This window comes from Chironomus tepperi, unplaced genomic scaffold (genome assembly GCF_022539635.2).
Source record: "Chironomus tepperi strain 1889 unplaced genomic scaffold, CSIRO-AGI_Ctep_v1 contig_85, whole genome shotgun sequence".
In the NCBI taxonomy this organism is placed as follows: Eukaryota; Metazoa; Arthropoda; class Insecta; order Diptera; family Chironomidae; genus Chironomus; species Chironomus tepperi.
The window spans coordinates 5057286-5069353 of NW_027226207.1; positions in this window are offsets into that span (position 1 = coordinate 5057286).

Genomic DNA, 12068 nt, shown 5'->3' on the forward strand with positions numbered 1-12068 from the left:
GACTAAGTGTAAAATGAACTTATTTTCTGTCAGCTGGCTTTTATAAGCTCAATGTCGTTATCATCATAAAAATTAAAAATTATCAAACCTTTTAGGTACCTATAAAAATTCGATTAATTCAATTAAACCACTTTCAGTTTTCAATTGATTTTTAATGGAACAGTATTAAGCAGTATAAAATGGTCAACTTTCATATGTTTGTAATTCTTGCAGCAATTGTTGTTGAACTCAAATTCCAGAAATATATAAGAATGCATGGACAATAAGTGCACATCCACAACGACATCCGCAACATCAATGTAGGAACTACACTACTAATCAAGGATACTTTGAAAATTGGACGAAAATCTATTAAATGAATGTCGAAACAAATGCTACAGCCAGTACTTGTAGTAGTGATAATGGTAAGGTCTTTGTCATAATCCTGTAATGTTTCACGGAGCAAAATTTGCCTGCCTCTTATTCATGTAATTTAGCATAATATGTTTAATACTTAAAGGTGGACCATACGCGTTTGTCATCAACGGTGTCGATAGGCTCGAGGGAATCACATCATTTTATGCGCAATCTGGATGTGAGCGTGGATATCCTGCAGATTTTACAAGAGTGTCATCATATCTGAACTGGATAAATGATACGATCAATGGACGAAACCCGACCGATGAATTATGGAATGAGTTGAGAGATATTCAGGAGCAATATTTGTTAACTTTACAGAACATCATTGAAGGTGCTGGTAGAAATAAGAGAGAGAAACTGTTAAAAGCCTTAAAAATGAAAGTATTTCTATAAAATTGATAAGAACAGCAGCTAAAGACTACGATATTCTCAAGAAATTCAATAAAATCAAATGTTTATGCTGCTCTTTATATTTATTTATGTTGCGTATTATATTAAATTCTCTGGAAGGAATATTACATCATCATTGTGACAAAAATAATGCTCAAAGGCTGGTCATTGAAATTTTTCTCATATATTTTCCATTTATTTGATTTTTTTTTGTCCTTTCATCATTCAACAAACGATTGGGATACAAATATTCAGAACACATAACTTTGTTCCATATCAATTCCTCAAATAATAAAAAAGTATGTCCAATACACAGATGGAACAGAATTTTTTTTTACTCATATGTGCATGGCTTCATGAGCATCTATTAAATTGATTCACAAGTAGGTTATTCTATTTCATGGATGAACGGACCTTTCTCTCACACTATAATTTTCATTTCTAGTAAGCTTTTAGTTCTATTGCACACACATGGATTAAATTATCTGAAAATTACTTTTTATTTCTCTCATCTTACAGCCCGCAATAATTCTGCAGTATCAATTTTTTTTTCTCTCTCTCTCAATTGGACAGTTCGAGAATTGAAAATTGGGGCTGTTTATAAATGATGTGCCACTTTTAGGAAGGAATTTCAACTTATTAAATATTTAAGGACTACATTGCAGCCAATGGCAACATGATGAGTTAAAATCCAGCATTATTATTCATCTTGAGACATCATTTCCAATCAATCCCTAAAGCTGTGAATGAGGATGAATGAATTGAGGGGTTTTATAGAGATTATATTGGATACTCCAGATGTAGCTTTATTTTATAGCGATGAAAAGTGTTACTGTTAGAAAATTATTGCGAATTTTCGAATCATCTGAACGTGCTATGAATCACGCATCGATTTAAGGGACACAAGAGTAAAAATTTATATATAATTCTATGTTCGCAATGCTGTCAACTTAGTAGCAAAAGAGAGGACATACGTACACATAAAAAAAGAAGAGAGAAATTTAAATTTCTGATTTTCAATTCATCGCGTCATTCAATTTCCACATAATGCATTATTCACGCGCTGTACATGCACAAAAAGGACATCGTTGTAAAATAATTTTTTTGCTTGTTGTCATTGTTCTGGTTTGGACGGTATGAATTGTGAAGGAAAATGCAAATATTTGGGTATGGATTGGTCTGCTTAAGAACTTGGGGTAGTGAAATTCTTATGAATTATAATCATGGTTAAGGAATCAAGCTTCTCATACTTCTCAATTTTGTTGGCACTTTCGATTCTAGACACATAAATCATGTTCTTATCTTGTTGTTCAATTGTGAAGTCCATCGTTTAAGGGTGAGAAGTTCTGATGCTAAATGTTTAACATGAATTGCCATAAAAAGCCTGAATTGCTCCCGGGTGGACAAAAATGCATTATAACAAGTTAATGTCTAGTTGATGACTAGTTCTGAAGTATTATTGTCCACGTGTGACTATATAAACACCAAAAATCATGAAATCTCAAAGACCTCACACAAATCTTTAAAAATGCGCTCTAGACACTCGACGACAACACCTTCAACCTCCACCTGTATTTAAATATCGTGCAAAAACTGAAATAACTCATTATACAATTTACTTTTTTATATTTTTATTTTTACCTATTCGACAAAAATTGATGTTGAGTAAAAAGGTAAATATAATTGAATTATACTCTTTCTGAAAAATTTATGCCGTAAAGCTGTTTTCAGTTTCAGTTTTTTTTATTATTCGTTTTGTTTCTATTGTAGAAATTCCTTTCAGTATTAACAACAGAGAGTAACAACAAAAAAAATACGGAAAAAAACGCGAATGAATTTATGGCGATTTATCACGAAATAACGTTTAACAGTCGGTTTACAGCGGTTTTCACCCATTCATGCTTAATGTGAAAGGGAATAGCTTTATATACGTAGAAGACGATAATATAGTAAAAAGGAAAAATAAAATGGCATTAAATGAATTAAATCGTTTAAAAGATAATTTTCCTTTCGAAAGGATACAAATGAAAATTCGTTCGTGCTTTAATTGAAAAATTTGAGAGAAATTTAAGCATTTACTTCCTCGACGTTGACAATTTATTGTTATGGAGTTTAATGTTATTTTTGGAACAGACGAAAATTTTTAGCTGGTGGGGTTAAAAATGATTGTAATTAATGTTAAAATGTGGAAGTGAGGATGAATTATTTTAAGGACATTTTTAATTATGGCAACTGATGTATTTTTTAGGTGAGTGTAGAGGAAGTTAAATATCAAAAATATGCTTTAGAATTTATAAAAGGATGAACTAAGGTAACCTGTCAGACTTAGAACGTCTTTTAACATCGGATATTGGAGGTGCAGAGTATCAATTGCAAGCTTCCATCCACCACTTTCCCAAGAAACTAGTAAGATTTCTTGAATCTGGACTCAGATATACACAGAATGTTCCACACTCGATACTGTCTTGATCTCGAGGAATTGTCAATTTCTGGAGCCTGGAGTGTCCTAAAAACGAGTCCCCTGAACAAAGAACATTGCATCACAGAACACTTGTGTGTCCGAAGTATTTATGAAGCTTAAGTAGACAAATTTCAAAATTGCTATAATAAAGCATTTCAAGCTATATTAAATTCAATATTCATTGAAATTTCATCATCTACTCTTAATAATGTCCAGACGTCTAAAATAGCACAAACAACTCTCATTCAATTGGAAATTCTACACCTGAATACATTACATGTAACCGTTTATATCTTCAAACTTCATTCATTTACAGTGCTTAACCTTTTTTTTCTCTCCGTTCTTAAACTTTTACAACACTTATTGACAAAGCGAATGTTCAACAACAACTCAAGATTAAAAGTTTCAAGCATCTACCCCTCAATTACATCTACAATTTAGCTCGAATGAAACTTTTATCAGCATCAAAGGTGTTTGCATCATTTAAAGAATAGAGTCAAAGAGAATGAACATTTTTTTCGTCATTCACCTTTGGTGCCAATGTTGATGACATTTGGTTCTCGTGTCGAATTTCTTATTCATATAAATTAAGTTAGCTGATAGCCTTCCAGACATGGCTTTAGCTATTTTTTGACAATATTCAATTTATCAAACTTTTTATTGGATGTAACAACTATGGAAGGAAAATGAGGACATTGATCTGAATTGGGAATAAAAAGTTTCAATACAAAGCTGTAAAATTATTCAACTTCAGTATTTCAAAACCATTCAATTTGCAATTTTTCCTCCCATTCTATGAGAATTGAGGATTGAACAATTTTTTCAATCGATTTATTTGATCTTCAATTCGAATTTTTCATCCATTTTTAGTATCTTTATTTCTGGTTGTGTAAATACAGACATTCCTACAGTAATACGGCATTATGCTCATCATATATACTAGAATTATATTTTTTTCTCTTCTTTTTCATGACTGAATGTTTATCCATAAATGTTATAGCAAATATAAAGAGCAAATTGAAGAAATATAAAATAATCTTAAATGATGTGTTTGTGATGTGAAATCCTGCAAATAGTTCTGTATGTGTCTATTTTTTTGTGAATATTCAAGTATGTATTTTTACTTATTTGATGTGCTTAACTGTGTCATGAAAATTCTAAAATTCTTGCCCGATTGGCATTATTTTCAATGTTGTTCTCACGGCGGCGTGGCCGTCACTCGGTGAAAAAATGTAGTTCTCATCCTACATCCTCAAATACTGGTTTTAAGCAGAGCTCGAAGTCAACTCAAGTCTACTCAACTCCATATAAAATTCGAGTCGAATTTGATTTTTTATTTCAATTATAATTTGCCAATTGGCAGTCACATTGTTCTTAGTATACTGCCAATTAGTCGCCATGTTGGCAAAATTTCAACATGTGTCGATCGGGTTGACTATAAATATAATTTTAGATTTAAACTGAAATGATTCTGAAATAAAATCATCGGATTAAGTCGAAATTTTTGAGAGGGTATGGGTAGTAATAAGTAGAAATTGTTATGGTTTTTTGGAAGGTGATGAGATTCTTTAGTGATTATGTAAAAAGCACAAATAGCAATATCCAAGCGACACAATTGAAGAAGGCTTCTCCACGAAGCTATCAAGGCTTCACCGAAGACACTTACTTTACTAACTTACCTTTCAACGCGAGAAGGTGAGCTTGGCACATGGTGGAGTTGAGTCAAACCATCCGTATGGGTACCACGTAAAGACCGCTTCAATTTGGTGTAAATATAGCTCGAAGTTGCAAAATCAGATTGTATGGACAACAACAATTCACGAATATAATCCATAAAAATACGGAAATCGTCATATAACTACAACAAACTCAAAATGTCCTTGAAATCATTCAAAACAGTAAACAAAATTTCTTTGCCAAGTCAATCAATTTTTCATGAAACGTTGAAAGAAAAATCAATTTCTTTTAAATGGAATCAAGCAATAACAACAACAATAACGTTAGCATCATAACATTATATCATCAACCTTAATCGACATTTATTTACTTAATTGATATTGGAAGTTCAGTAATGTCAAGTTTGGAATGAAAATGTTTTGTTATGTGATATCATAATTTGAATTAATGATAGTTTTAGTTGTGCGAGTAAAATACCCTTCTTAAATTTAATGACCAATGATGTCCATAAAGGCAATAAATGTACATGTGCTAAATGTGTATGTGTAATAAAAAAAAAATTCCTAGTAATAATTAGTTTCATTTCACAATCATATCAATGTCGAATATAAAAAATATTATAATTACAAATCATTAATTTTAATAATGGATAATTTTGTATGTATGCGTCATTTTCGATAAAATACTAATAACAACCATCCATTTATTGCTTTCATTGTAAGTATTTATTATTATTACTGTTATATGGTGTTATGATGAGTTGATGTTAATTACATTGTAAATATTTTGGCTCTTACAACACTTACGGGGTAGATGAATTCAATTTGATTCATTTATTGCTATTTTTGGGGGTTGTTTGAGGATGATGTCTTGGTTTTTGAGGGGCTGAAAAAGTTTTAAGACAGGTTTAGTTAAGGTAGGTCATGTAATGTAATTCACAAGTGTTTGATGATGACTAGGAGCCTATGGTATGCTAAATTGTATACTTAGAGTAGGATCAGTATGTCTAGTGATTACCCTAGGATAAACTCATAGGTATACTTAATCATCTGACTCTTGAATTCACTATCTGACTCAATTTGGCTCTTGTCTTAGCAAGCTAGAGCTCAGATAGGACAGAAAAATGGATAAATATACCTTGATAGCTCTTGCCTTTGCCAAATTAATGGTTAATCTTAAGCTCAGGCAATTTTTGTTGAATTTCTATCAATAATGATGGCATTTGACCTATTCATTAGGTAAAACCCTTCTCATAACCCACAGAAGCATACTAACCTACTCTAGACACCATTTTCAAACATCCCAAATCATTACTAATAATATTATTATATTTTATTGTTTTAATGCTGCTTCATTATAGCAACAACGCAGTAATCAATGTCGTTAAATCAATCAAGACATGGCAAATAATACTTCCTACATAGAAGATGTAATAAAAATTTCTTTTTTTTTCGATGTTGACAATTTTACTTACTTATTCACTTACTTTTCGACACTCGAGTGAATAATAACAACGATGGATGGAAGTTCTTTTATTGATTTTTATGATAAATGCTACAAAATAATTCTTGAAAGGGATGACACTTGGAAATGATAATTGAAAAAGGGTGAATGCTTTGAAGCTGACGACTTTATTCATGCTTTTAAGTTTAGTAGCTCATCATAAAGTTGGTCCTCAATCAAATTGTTGATAGGGGGTAAATTTAATGAACTTTTTAATTTTGATTAAAAGTTTTTTGAACTCAATTTTGATGAACCTTTTTTGTAATTTCTGAATTTGTAATTTTATGAGCTTCTGGTGGCAACTTACTGAAATTCATGTACAAAACTGCCAATTAATAAAGCTTCAAATCTCAAAATCTTTCAAAAAGGCATAAAAATCCTTGAGAAATCTAAAACTTTACTGATAAAATTATAAGAAACGCTCCAATAAATATTGAGGATATCCAAAGCTGTCTTTCCTTTTAATTATCAAAAGACAAGCTTGAAAATTACTCAATTGAACGAATTTTCTAGATAAATAATTTAAAAATCCTTTGACGAATTAGCAGTGCCTCACAGAAATTACTTTATCATCTTAATCGTCAGAATTTCGTGTATTTTTGGGTAGCACGAATAATGTCAAAACAATTAAAAGAGTTAAAAATATAAGATCAAAAAAAAACACAAAAGGCCAAAAAACGGAAGCAGCAAAAAAATGTTCAAAGTGAAAGTGATAAAAATTAAAAGCTTTTCCATCATCTCCAATTATGTTAGCGTAATTTTTTTAAAAACTCAATTAAAATCAATTTGGATGAAAAGTTTTATTTTTTTTCATGGAAAAAGAGAAAGTTTTTGTTAAAAAAGTGGAAATTCCATAATACCAAACTCAGTCGTGCTTTTTCTTTATCTCTGTGTATATATTCCATGTCATGGATGACTGAATAAATAAGTGGTTGGATGGATGGTTATGGGGTTGGAGTATCAGACAATAAAGTTTAGGGGGTTAAAAAAATTAAAAACTTTTATATTTTTACAATATTGTGATAGAGTGTTGGAACCTAGTTGACTGAAGTACAAATTAATTAGATTTTTTTCTAGTTTTACTCTCTGTTGACTAAATTTACTAATGGATAATCCCTTGAAAGTTCTCAGAAAAAATTATAAAGTTTCTCATCATTCTTTATATATATCCATACATCATACATACAACGACGGTATGGTCCATAAACTAATATTGTTGAGATAAAATAAATAGTTTAAGTTAATTAATTCCACAACATTTGTTATCTCGTCATTCACATCACACACAAGCCCAGCATAAAATTTTATATACATAAATACAACATGAAGCAAGTCAGGCATTCAAGTAGCAGCCGTCCCCGAAAGCCAAAAACAAACAAGCAATTTACACAAGAGAAGTAAAGGCAAAAGAGGAGAAAAAAAATATAATTAATGTGATAAGTATCAAGGAGTTCATTTACAAATGACTCTCTGGTATTTTCTCATTTGCATCAGTTTACATTTTATTTTTTTCTATTATGATTATTCTTATTATGATGACGTTGTAAGTGAGCAAAAAAGGAATTTTGAGTATTTTGTTTGCTGCTTTCCGTATCACATTATTTTAAGGTTGTAAATTTAGGTTTAGACACTGGTACTTGTAGTTCATGTGTTCTTTTATGATAGGGATTTTGAATTTTTCTGGTTTATTGCGGTCATCAAGCTCATGGAGCTATAGAATGCAATGTGAATGACAAAATCCCGTAAGTCACAGGACGTAAAATGCCAAGAATTTTTAAAAATTTCCGTTAAGCCAGTTTGACCCAAGCATAGGGCATGACTCAGTGAAATCTGCCGTCTGATTAGAACAGCATCGACTAAGCTACATATTTCAGGCATTATCTACGTCATGTGACTTCCAGGAATGTTCTCCTCAGATAGAATATTTCAGAAATCTTAGATCGACTATGTTGATACTGTTGAACTTCGAGGAAGCAACATCAATTCCAAAAGTCACAATCCATCCACTAGGGTAACACTTTGTGATCTTGTTAACGACAATACGTGAATGTGACTTCACAGCACCGTGACAGCATCGTGACGGCTGTTTCTGATTAACTTTTACGGCAAATGCTAATATTTACTGCACTGTGTCGCTCGAATTCATCTCCCTAATTTTAAGGAACTAACACATTCCCTCCTCAATATAAACAAAATCATAAAAATTTACATTAAAAAACCCAAAAAAGTGACTTCCATCAATCGTCCACGCTTTGCGTACACATCCATATAGTTTTTTTTTTATGATTATTAAACAATTTTTTTCGGTCTTCCTTTGAGCTATGAGTCAGTAACTTCTACCAGTCGTAAAACAAACAAGCCAACATAATTAATAACATACAATAAAAAAAAGTATATGACTTTTACCACTATCCGACAATTTTCAGGTCTTTTTCTCTCCGACACCAAACAAAACCGTATTATGAAGTATCATTTACAATTTACAGGAAAATATGCAGACAAAAACAAAATATTGCCACCCTCAAAATAACAATATGAGTAAGTGAGGTACATTAATATGAAAAAAACATTTTAACCCCTATTGTTGTAAGTTTGATGGCAATGATGAAATACGTTCGTATGCACATACGTTTATGTTAGCTAATTATGAATATAATAAACTCTCTTTATTTGTATTATTTTTTAACATTTAAAGTGCTTTAATCATATTCATAATGAAAAAAGTAATCACTGGATATCACCCCTTCCAACCATGTATTATTTTTTTTAGACATGAACATTTATAACTACTTATTTATGCATACAACTGAACTATGAAAAAGGAAAGGTATGATGATGAATTGCGTCTTTTTATTGCTCTGCGTCTGTTCCTAGTTGAAGACTGAATCATCATCGTCAACATCATCATCCCCTATTTCATCTATCTTTGTACTTATAATTTTATTATTTACTTTTTTTGTACTTACGTGCCATGCCTTTTTGCCTTGTTAATTTTTTTACGTTTTGTAGAGCATGGATGGGGTTGAGTGGATGTTTTGTAACACTAGGAGTTGTATGGGCGGTGTCTAATTCTGCCTGGATTGAACATTTCTGTTAAATCACTTAAGCAACATCCTGAGCCCGAGAGGTACAATGAATTGATTTAGCCGTTAAAATGGGTCGAATTCTGCCATTACGGTGCCGTTAGAGCAACTTTGTGTCTTATCTTTCATACAGCAACGTAACAAAGACGTTGTGATGTTCAGGGAATCAAAATTCTAACTCATATCTGATGCCTATTGTTTAATATTACTGATATGCATACTTAAAGGATACCTCTAATATCAGACGTTGGTTAATCGACCAAAAATCCGGTCACAAGTCTGCGTTTCTCTCATTTGATACTGGATTTGATTCTATCAACTTCTTGATACTATTCCTGCAATTTTCTTCCCTAAAGTCACTCAAATACGTAATTCTATGCTACACAACATCCAAATGACCCCTTTACACATACTTTTTTTAAAGCAACTCATAATAAAAGTTATTATCTTTAATTTTTCAGATTAAAATACTAAAAGCAAGTACGAGAAGGAGGAATAATGAATGTTGGCCTCCCCGCTGGTACTTCCATAACTGCTTACACTGTTACTCTAACGAAATTAATGTTTTTTAATTAAAAAAAATCAGGATATTTATTTTTTTTTACTCTCTCTCATTCAGAAATTTAATTCATTATTAAGGTAGGAACGAAGGGAAATAAATGAAATGGTTCAATTACATTGAATTACGCGAGTTGTGCGCAAAAAAATGCAAATTTTTTATTTTACTTTTTTACTCATATATTTATATTTATATTTTATTACACTACCTCAATATCCTCCACTCAATATTCATGCATAAATATGCATACGTGCGTATATCATAATTAAATCACAAAATTATAAAGAAAGGGGTTCAAAAGAGGCATTTTTATTTTTGAAATTTGTTATAAATATTAATGATTATTTGAGAATATATAAACACTAGAGAATAAAATAAAGGATTTAGCCACAAAAAAAAGGTTTTTTTTTTATTCCTCACATCTCGCTTTGTTGTTTTTTAAATTAGTTTCATGTTCAGAATTAGAAAGAAATCATTCCGTTCAGTCAAGCATCTCGATATCCTTGGATTTTAATGAAATATTAAAATATTTAAAATTTTCTCGTTATGGATCAGGGTTGGGAATTAACATAATTTTTTTGAGAGGGCACTTAAAGCGAGTTGAAAAATACATTTGTAGAACATGAGTTGTTGAGTTGTATTTGTGGATGGGATTTATTGAAGTTTAGTGGCTACTTTATGGGTGTTGATAATCGAGCGACTCAATGCTGCTTCATAATGTATGCAAAATTGATTTCAAACTCCGTGTGGCTTCTAAATGAAGCTGTGAATTGCCCGGGATAGAAGTTTCAACCAAGCGACACAACATAGTCTCTTAGGCATCTTACTGCTGCGTTCTTCTTGGACAAAGCCAAATTTTCTTTCAAAATCAGTGATTCTTAGCCTCAAAAATTGAAAATTAATTTTTGTATCCTCAAAAATTCAAAATCGAAATTCCAAATAACATCAATAATACCCCATATCCACCAACTCTGCCATTAAGACACACTTTGAATTGAATTCTCAAGAAATCTAATTTTCTCGTAATCAATTTTAAAATTTTCAAAATTGATGCGGTGAAAATTTTATGCTGCAGAGGAAGTTTTTCATCTTTTATAATATTCATAATTGATATTCAAAACGAGAATTATAGAATAATCGTGATAAAAATGATTAGAAACTTCATCTTAAACTTATGTTGATAGGATCAATATTGAAATTGTTTAATTAGAGGAAATTGATGCTGTAGGTGGAATTTTTTTGAATGTATTTTTTGGTGAGGTGTGAAACAGTGAGGGAGAAGGAGCTCTAACAGGCAAAGAGCATGATATTATGATATTACGGTACCCAAAAACAGTCTCGTGTTAGGGGAGGTGAGGAGGGAAGTTTGGTCCGTTTTTTGATAGAGTGGTTTTCAATTTTTTTTTTAAATTTATGTAAATTAAATAAAATTTATAATGAAATTTTAAACATATTCCAAACTAGAGCACAAATTTGCCCAAATTTTCTTACATTTCTAATAAAAACTTAAAAAATTTAATAAAATTCTTTGTGAAACATTAGCACTGTCAGGAATATAAATGATTGAAAATGTACAGAGTCATGTAGGGTGACTCCCCCTGAACATGGGCCTCAAGCACTTAATGTTCACAAATTTACGTAAATTTTAAACATTTTTGAACGAAATTTTCTTTCAAATGTTTCATATATTTTGAGTTTTAACAATTTTTACACCCCAACAGAAGCTAAAATTATCTAACATGAGCGTTAAACTTATCTTTGAGTAGATTTTCATAGAATTTTGAGTTTATCTTCTCTAAAATAATTTTCAACATTTTATCAAGTTTCCAAGAAATTATTAAAATAAAACGCAATAAAGTTTATAATTTCCTGAGGCTTATAATTGAATTCTGAATTCTGAATAATAAATGATTCAATTGATACGTCAATTATTCAGTTCAAATAGAATTATTTTTGCATCAGTCAGCAGCAAACAACTTCTCAGAATATCTATAAA